Source organism: Galeopterus variegatus, unplaced genomic scaffold, assembly GCF_000696425.1.
Source record: "Galeopterus variegatus unplaced genomic scaffold, G_variegatus-3.0.2 Scaffold9029, whole genome shotgun sequence".
NCBI lineage: Eukaryota > Metazoa > Chordata > Mammalia > Dermoptera > Cynocephalidae > Galeopterus > Galeopterus variegatus.
In genome coordinates, this window is record NW_007735140.1 from 41494 (window position 1) to 50415 (window position 8922).

Here is an 8922-nt window from a genome sequence, read left to right on the forward strand (position 1 = left end):
TCGCTCAGCCAGTGAGCGGGAACCGGTCCGTTTGTGGGATCCGAACCCTCGGGCGGGAGCGTCGCCATGCTTCCCAAGCGGCGCACTATCCATTGCGCCACCGGGCCGGCCCTCAGGTAGATTTTTTTATGTCAAGAATAATGAGGAGGAAGTTGGAACAGACTTGACAGCGTGTTTTCTTTCTCCCACGGGTCCTGTGCAACTTGTTCAAGTCCTTTTGCGTGATGAAAATCATTGCAGGAATTGCTAACCTCTTTGTTGTGAGAATCGGTGGGGTGTTGATGGGCATCTTCCTGTGCTTCACAGTGGCATTTACGACCCACTTCACACACACTATCCGAGTGATTGAGCCACTCTTTGTTTTCCTGTACAGTTATTTGTCCTACATAACAGCCGATATGTCTCACCTCTCAGGCACCATGGCGTAAGTATTTCATTGCTGGAAGCTCTTGGTAATTACCTTTCACTGAATTCGTGTATTCTGAGCTGAGATATTCAAGTCGAATAAGTTATATAAAGTGTAGATTTTCTTATTCTTTTAAGAACAATTAAAAATAATCGTTCTTTCTTTTTGTTACAAGGAAATGAAAATATGTATCAACCGAATTTGTAGTAACGTGAACTGGTGCTAAGATGTAAAACCACTTAAAAGTTATTTCTTGGGTCTCATATGAAATATAACAATAAACTGTTGGGGATGATCTTGGTCGGGCACCCAGACTTTTGTGAGTTTGATGCCCATTCAGCATTGTCCATGTGGGAGGCTGTAAACTTATTCCAACAAGGCATCACCCAAGCTGCTCTTGAGTTCACGTTCTGGAATTGCTTGTATATATTCATTTCAATAATCTTAGTAGTAAAAATACTTTATATGATAGATTCAATTGGAAATAATAGCTCAGAGTCATTCAAAGCAAAGTTCAATGAATAAAGGATGCGATCAGGTAATTTTTGTTTAGCTTTTTAAATAAAGAGGCATGATTATAAAGCAAGAGATTATTTATTCACTGAAGATCAGTTAGTGTACCATTCACTATCTGATTCTGAAGGACATTCTCAAGAAGTTCTGTAGTGGGCAAAAGAATGGTAGTGCTTGGATCCCATGTTACCCTTTGGAGGGTCACTTTGAAAGAGACTACTCATTAGGTGTGGGTGTTTTTGTAGCTTCCAAAAACAAGCCTAATGTAATGATCACACCCTGTAAATGGTCAGTGAGAAATACTTAGTAATGGATGCCTTTACTTTTTTTTTTTTTTTTTTTTTTTTTCAAATTTTTTTTTGGGGCTCAATGTACACGAGGCTGTTTACCAGGACCTGCTTTACCTGTTTAGAGTTTTGAGGCTGTAAACATAAGCCTAGTTCTTCCTGAAATTTTCTCTTCCAACCTGATTTAGGTTTTCCTGTCTTTCGGCTAAGAACAATTTTGTTTTTCGCCTCATATCAGCACTTCTGAGAGTCGGTGGTCCCAGCAGCCTTCGTGCCCCTCCCTGGCATTGCTGCAGGCCCAGCCAAGCCATTTACACTGTTCCCACTATGATGAGACCTGCACCCTCCGCCAGAATGGCACCATCAACCTCTACTGGGAGTTCCAGTGCCCACTCGATGACTTTGAGCTGGTCCTGTGGTCCTTGGGCTCTCGGGAGAAGAGCTACCTGCTGTGCCCCTACTGCTACAACCACCCGGCCTTTCGAGACATGAAGAAAGGTGAGTGTAGCATCCCCCTGCCCCGGCCACTCCCTCCCGAGCCTGGCCTCCCTGTCCCCGCTGGGTACCTGCGGTCTCTGTTCGGCATCAGCCCCTGCCTCACACACTTGGCCTTGTGGGGTGTCGTCATCCCATTCTGCCCACGAGGAGCCAGCAGGAGTGAGGCGGTAACCTACAGGGGTCTGGAGAGAACCCTCAGGGGTCACAGTCTACATTTAGGCTTCCAGGAAGAGTGAGGCCCTGTCTCTGCTCTCTGGTAGCTTCCAGAGTAGTGAGGGTCCCATGAAGCCGTGTGACATCAGGACCACAGGAAGCTGCCAATAATCAGCTGCAGAAGCAAAGCAAGGGGGGATGGGCTCAGCTGGAATCCACCAGGAAGACTTTAGCTGGGTGGGGAGGCATTAAAGGTTGAAGAAGTTTTAGATATGCAGAAAACAAGGGTGATGGCAGCCTGGGGGCTTCAGGAGTGCAGGGCCTCCACGAGCAGGGGCATTCCCAAGAGTGAGGCCAAGAGGAGTTCGTTCTGCTGGGACAAGGGATCCAGGGGTTCCCTTCAGGAACACACCTGCAGTTGAACAAGTTATGTTCATTCCTCACTCCATCGAAGGAGAGCATGCACCAGGAGGATGCACGGAGTGTGTCTGTAAGAGGGTGTTAAAAAGAAACTGTAGTTGTGTAATTTAGGAGACAGTCTAAGGAAGCTCTAGATTGGATGCTGTTGAAAGGTGGGGGAAATGCTCTCAGTGGTTAGCTCGGTATCTATGTGGAGGGTGGACAAGAGCAAGGGTAGAGCTGTGACTGGTGACAAAGTAGCAGCCACTCATTTCAGCCAAGAGAGAAGGATGTTTGGCATTTTGGGGGCTGCACAGGGATCACGAGTTGTATGTCCTCGTGGTCTCAGAGTGAGTGCCTTCGTCGGCTCAGGCTGTGATGACAAAACACCGTCGGCTGGGTGGCTTCAACAGACATTGATTTCTTGCTCCTAGCCTAAAAGGGAAGCAGGGACAGGAGGGGAGACAGAAAAGGAGGGACGGGTGCTCCTGTTTGAAGGCCCAGTAGGGTCCCATGAGGAAGAAACAGCCACATGGATTGGGAAAGGCATTGGCCAGTGAGCAGGTGGAGGCAGCCCAGGACACACCTAACAGAAGAGGGATCGGTTGGTGACATGAAGCTTCACAGTGAGGCTACAGCTAGACTGCTAGGGTCCAGTCAACTGTGTTAATTTAAAGGAAACAAGGCAGACATTGATGATTTTTTTAGTACAAACCATGCTACGCATATTGAGGCCTTAGAAACATGACCCAGGGAGTATCTGTTGGCGTGGTGACAGATCTACAGTATATGAAAGGGAAAAAAGAGTAGGTGTCTAAAGTGTGCGTGCAATTAGTTGCTGCAGTGAAGACACAGGTGTGTGAGTGCTCACACGAGGAGGCCAGAGGGGATCGGAACAACGTCGTGAAAGCACTGAAAGAAGAGACCCAGCAGCCCAGCACACAAGACGCGGCAGGGACGTCCTTAAAGAGGGAAGGCGAACAAAACCAAACACACACAAAGGCTCGTGAAGATGGGGTAAACCGGGAGNGGAAAGGCATTGGCCAGTGAGCAGGTGGAGGCAGCCCAGGACACACCTAACAGAAGAGGGACCGGTTGGTGACATGAAGCTTCACAGTGAGGCTACAGCTAGACTGCTAGGGTCCAGTCAACTGTGTTAATTTAAAGGAAACAAGGCAGTCATTGATGATTTTTTAGTACAAACCATGCTACGCATATTGAGTCCTTAATAGTACAAACCATGCTACGCATATTGAGGCCTTAGAAACATGACCCAGGGAGTATCTGTTGGCGTGGTGACAGATCTACAGTATATGAAAGGGAAAAAAGAGTAGGTGTCTAAAGTGTGCGTGCAATTAGTTGCTGCAGTGAAGACACAGGTGTGTGAGTGCTCACACGAGGAGGCCAGAAGGGATCGGAAGAACGTCGTGAAAGCACTGAAAGAAGAGACCCAGCAGCCCAGCACACAAGACGCGGCAGGGACATCCTTAAGGAGGGAAGGCGAACAAAACCAAACACACACAAAGGCTCGTGAAGATGGGGTAAACCGGGAGAATTCACCTCCAGACAGCACTCACAGACCTCCCGTAATGGTGGGAAAGGAACTTCTTGCAACACACACAGTAAACTATCGCAGACTATTCTTTTCCTTTTAAATTCTTGAACATCATGTGAGTTTTCAATGCCAAAATGTTACCACTGTCTCAGAGGTGGGGACTAATTAATGCGGATGGAATACGTATGACAACTCTAATAAAGAGCGCAGGGGGTAAAAGAATCTGTATGGATCCACGGCTTCCGCCTTGTACGTTTGTTGGAGCCAAAGTTGCACCAGACAAAGTTGATCAGACAAGGAAGATGTTAGACGAGGCTATTGCAATGGGGGAGCAGGCCAGAGCTCACTCAGAGCTTAGCTCCATTGAAACAAAAGGCGGGAGGGCTTTGAAGCACTGAAGTGGGTGGTGGGAAAGGACTGGAGGACTTTCCAGGAAGGTGGATTGATGGGAGCTGTGTTTTCCAGCACACTGAGTTCTTCCTGAGTTGGCAAATGATGTTCTCTGTGATCAAGCCACACGTGTTGGCTAACCTGTGCCCACTAAAGTTTGGCTCCAACCCTCCCGCAGAGACCGGGAGATGGGGGCCCTGTCTTCCTGGATGGTTCCATTTCAAAGGGTGGCTCCCAGTCTTTGAGAAAGACATTCCTGGGTTCTAAAATTGCCAAGAGGCCTTTTTCAAGTTTCCATCTCAAAGAAGCTGAGAAATAATGCACATTTACAAGTTGTCTAAAGTAAACGCTCTAAGAAGAGGGAGCACAGGGACCTACAGTCAAGCTGAGGTGAACTTCAAGGCTGCCTTGGTCACTTCAATTGGGAAAATATTAACCCTAAGTAGAGTGTGAAATGATTTATATATTGATAGTACTATGCCCTCCCAAAACAACTTAAAAACTATGACAAAATCACTTTAAAAAATTGGGTGTTAGTAGTCCTACTCCTGGAAGATACAAATAAAGCAGCTACAACATTCGCATACAGGATTTTATGAAGACCTAAGTTTTTATTTCTCTTGGTTAAATACCTCGGAGGGAAAGGCAGGTCAGATGGGCCTGTCCTGCCTGTGTCACGGGCACGCGCCCCTCTTGCTCCACAATCTTCTGCACGCGCCTGCTCCTGACATATGCCCTGCGTGTGCTTGTTCCTCGCATGTCTGTTACACACACGCTCACGTGCACATTCTGCATGCGCATTCTGTGCACATACTGTGCATGTGCATCGGTCGTCCCAGCAACCGGCCAAACATTCCAACCTTTGCGAGTTGGCTGAGTTGGTTGAGTTGGCAGCTCGAGGAGCAGTGGCAGTGCTCAGTTCTCTTACTTACTCAAAGAGAAACTTCCACAACTGGAAGTTTCAACATGGGTTGCTACATGGGCAAGCTTTGCCCCGCACCCGTGCCCCCTGCCCTGGGGGGGCAATGTCCTGCCAGAAGGGCTCATACACCCGCAGCCCACTCACACCACTGGCAGAATTCCCACGGCTGGCCGGATCCACCCGGCAGCCCACGCCCTTGGATCAACAGCGGGCCATCCCACAGGTACCCAGGAGCGTCACACAGGTGCTGTGACAAAGCATCTGCCAGGAGATGTCCTGTGGCCCTGCAGATACTGTGTTCCCTGCTGGGGGTCCTTACTTCCATCTACAGACGTCTCCATCAGGGGATGCAGGTACTGTCTGCTCACAGTCTCAAGATGTCCTTCAACTTGACACCCAACTGTGCACAAGACTCCTGCACAGCGAAGAGTGTGACGAGGGCCCTTGGAGAGAGCATCAGAGAAAAGGCTGAGCAAGAGAAAGACCCCAAAGTCACAGAGAAGCAGGAGGGTGAGAGATGGGGCACTGAAGGTGCTGGCACTGGCTGTACACAGTCAGCATTTAGGCCCTTTAGGGTCAATGCAGCCCTTTCTTCCTTCCTGCCCAGGCATGGGCCTCTGCAGAGGAACCTCCAGGGGAGGTGCTGGCAGCCACATATAAGATGCCCCACACCTGTTGTTTGAGCTCCTGCCACCAATGAAATGCCATCACAAGCTCCTACAGCTCGACTTCAAGTATCCAACTGCTGCAGAGGAGGAAGGGTCAGGCCTCAAAAGTGAGAAATGAGGGCCCTCACGTTTCCATTTTAGCTACTGAGATTTGCCAGAGGAAGAGCCCAGGTGCAGCAACAGGGCAGGAACTGCCCTCTAAGATCTCCTCGCCCACAGTCCACAGCTCCAGACCCCGGAAACGCAAGATTCCTCTGCTGCCGCGTAGGCAAGGGGGATCTTTTACGCTGCCACCATGCCCCGAGCCAGGTTTTCGAGTCACCGCTGAAGACCTAGACAGGGAGAAGAAGGCAGCACTCCAGCGTATCAATGCTGCCTTGGGATGTCAGGGAGGCCACTGGGACTGCAGGGCCAGGCCACCTTCTGACTCTTTCCCCCTGCCAGCTGCAGTAACCGCCCCTCCACCTGCTGGCCCTGTGACCTCCCTCGTCTCCTCCCAAAGCTCCCCTCCCAGCAGGGATCCTAGTGCAGCCAAGGTTACCACCAGACTGCCTACAAAGAGGCTCTGGGTGTCAGCCAAGGACACTACCACCCCACCTGCAAAGACGTTCTGTGCCTCCACCCCAACTCAGAGACTACCTGGCAACCCTGGAGCCAACGCCCAGTCTGGAGTTGGGTCCCCTCATGGGCGGAAGCGTAAAGCCCCTGAATCTGGCTCTGAAAGGTTCACAAAGCGTTGTTACCAAGATGAGAATTCAGGCTAGAAGGAGTTTATTGGCACAGGTGGTACGTTAGGGACATAGGTACAGAACCTAGCCCGACCTCTCCCCCGGGGGGGGGGGGNAGAAGAAGGCAGCACTCCAGCGTATCAATGCTGCCTTGGGATGTCAGGGAGGCCACTGGGACTGCAGGGCCAGGCCACCTTCTGACTCTTTCCCCCTGCCAGCTGCAGTAACCGCCCCTCCACCTGCTGGCCCTGTGACCTCCCTCGTCTCCTCCCAAAGCTCCCCTCCCAGCAGGGATCCTAGTGCAGCCAAGGTTACCACCAGACTGCCTACAAAGAGGCTCTGGGTGTCAGCCAAGGACACTACCACCCCACCTGCAAAGACGTTCTGTGCCTCCACCCCAACTCAGAGACTACCTGGCAACCCTGGAGCCAACGCCCAGTCTGGAGTTGGGTCCCCTCATGGGCGGAAGCGTAAAGCCCCTGAATCTGGCTCTGAAAGGTTCACAAAGCGTTGTTACCAAGATGAGAATTCAGGCTAGAAGGAGTTTATTGGCACAGGTGGTACGTTAGGGACATAGGTACAGAACCTAGCCCGACCTCTCCCCCGGGGGGGGGGGGCTTATGTTTCTTCTTGTGCTGAGCTGTGTTGTTGTCATTGGCCAGAGCTTCTGTTGATGAGGAGTGAAATGAAAAGTCCACTGGTAGTTGTTGAGGCCTTGTGTCAATTAGTTGATTTTTAGGTTTGCGATTATTGGTTCCCTTAGTGTGTAAAGTAGGGTTTCAGAGGGGACCAGCGGCGTGGAGTTCTGTTGCTGTTAGGAGTTTCGTTGTCTTTTTACTTTACAGGGAAGTCCTGTAGGGCAGATGCCACCATTCTGAGTATCTTTGAGTAGCGCCATGTTAAGTAGTCGTCCCCAGACCTAATAGTCCTCCCTTTTGTGTTTGGTAAAAAAGAAAGGACGTGAGTTGATTTAGGGAGACCCCCAGACTGGGTATATGGATGAAGGTCCATCCTCTGTAATGTCTTCCTGCTGACAAAGGGGTGACGAGGGGCTAATGACCTGAGGGGTGTCCTTGTCACTGAGGTCCTTGAGGCTGGAGGAGATGATAACGGGGCGTCTCTCATCATCAGAATTTCAGTTACCCACTCGTGAGTCACTGGATGGTCGTGCAGCGGAACCAGGAGAATTGTTGTAGAAGTATAGGTCCCATGCACAGCGGAAGGGAACTTGTGACAAGGGGAATTAGGATAGGGACCAAAATGGGTAACAGCCATGAGCCCTTAGACCATTCAGTTGGCAGAGTTTTTAGGTTTGTCGCCTTTTCCTGACTGAAAAAGAACATAGTGGGGACGATTAATTTTCCACTTCTGTCCACTTGGTTATTTGAGGGGGTAAGAAGTCCCTAAAGTCCCCTCATAGGTAGCAGTCCCAGAGAAAAGATAGAAGTGTGCTCTCACAGGCCAGGACTTCAGGTGTGTTTGTAAGGAGAGAGTAGAAGGAGATCGTAGAAACCGCCTGCCGCTGACACAGACACCAGCCAGGGCAGCTCACCCGTCAGCTGCGTGTGTGTTGGCCGCAGTACTTAGGCTTCTGTGCTTCTGGATCCTGACTCCTCTTGTGGATTCCTCAGGTATCCTTGTCAGCCTGACGGAGGTGGGTGTGAGAAGCCAGCAATGATATTTCTCAGGATGTCCTGAGAGTTTTGAATTGAAGTCTGCTACCTTTTCTAACCTGAAAAAATGAACCCATGCACTTACGCCGAATAATTTTGCCACGGTTGCGGGGGTGAGAAATACCTGATGTGGCCTGTCCACTTAGGTTGAAGAGGTTTTGGATTTAAGTCTTTTAGGAGAACCTAGTCCCCTGGCTCAATGTTGAGAGGGGGAAAGGGAGTGGATTAGGGTTTTGGTAGGTGGGTGTTAGCGTACTTGTACAAAAGTACAAGTACGGTGTGGTTTAGAGCAGGTAAAAAGTCTTCCAAGGGGTGAGGGTCATAAGGGAAGTTACCCAGCAGAAAAGGTCTTCCATACACAAGCTCAAAGGGACTAAGAAGTTGGGGTGCCCTTGTCATTATGTGAATTCCTATGAGAGCTATTGGAGGTAGTTTAGGCCATGGCATATGTAATTGTAACAATTAATTTGGTAAGGTGGGTTTTTTTGAATAGAATTTGCCTTTTCAACCTTTCTCAATGATTGGGGCTTATATGGAATGTGTAATTTCCAAGAGATGTCTAAAGCCTGTGAAACTCCTTGGGTCATCTGTGAAATGAAAGGTGGACCATTGTCAGACTGGACAGTGGTGGGGAGAATGAACCAAGGGATTATGAGTTGGAGCAGGATCGTGGTGACAGACGCTGCCTTTTCTAAAGCGGCAGGGTCAGCTTCTATCTATCCAGTGAAGG

At 49.8% G+C, this 8922-nt stretch overlaps 1 long non-coding RNA gene across 1 annotated transcript in view; it reads left to right on the plus strand.

Moving 5' to 3' along the window:
- The window catches only part of LOC103608975, a 15454-nt gene extending 13757 nt beyond the window's left edge, over positions 1-1697 (plus strand). Inside the window, exon 4 of the long non-coding RNA XR_552097.1 lies at positions 1445-1697. This is a non-coding gene — a long non-coding RNA (uncharacterized LOC103608975). The remainder of the gene's footprint in view (positions 1-1444) is intronic.
- The last annotated feature ends 7225 nt before the right edge of the window (positions 1698-8922 follow it).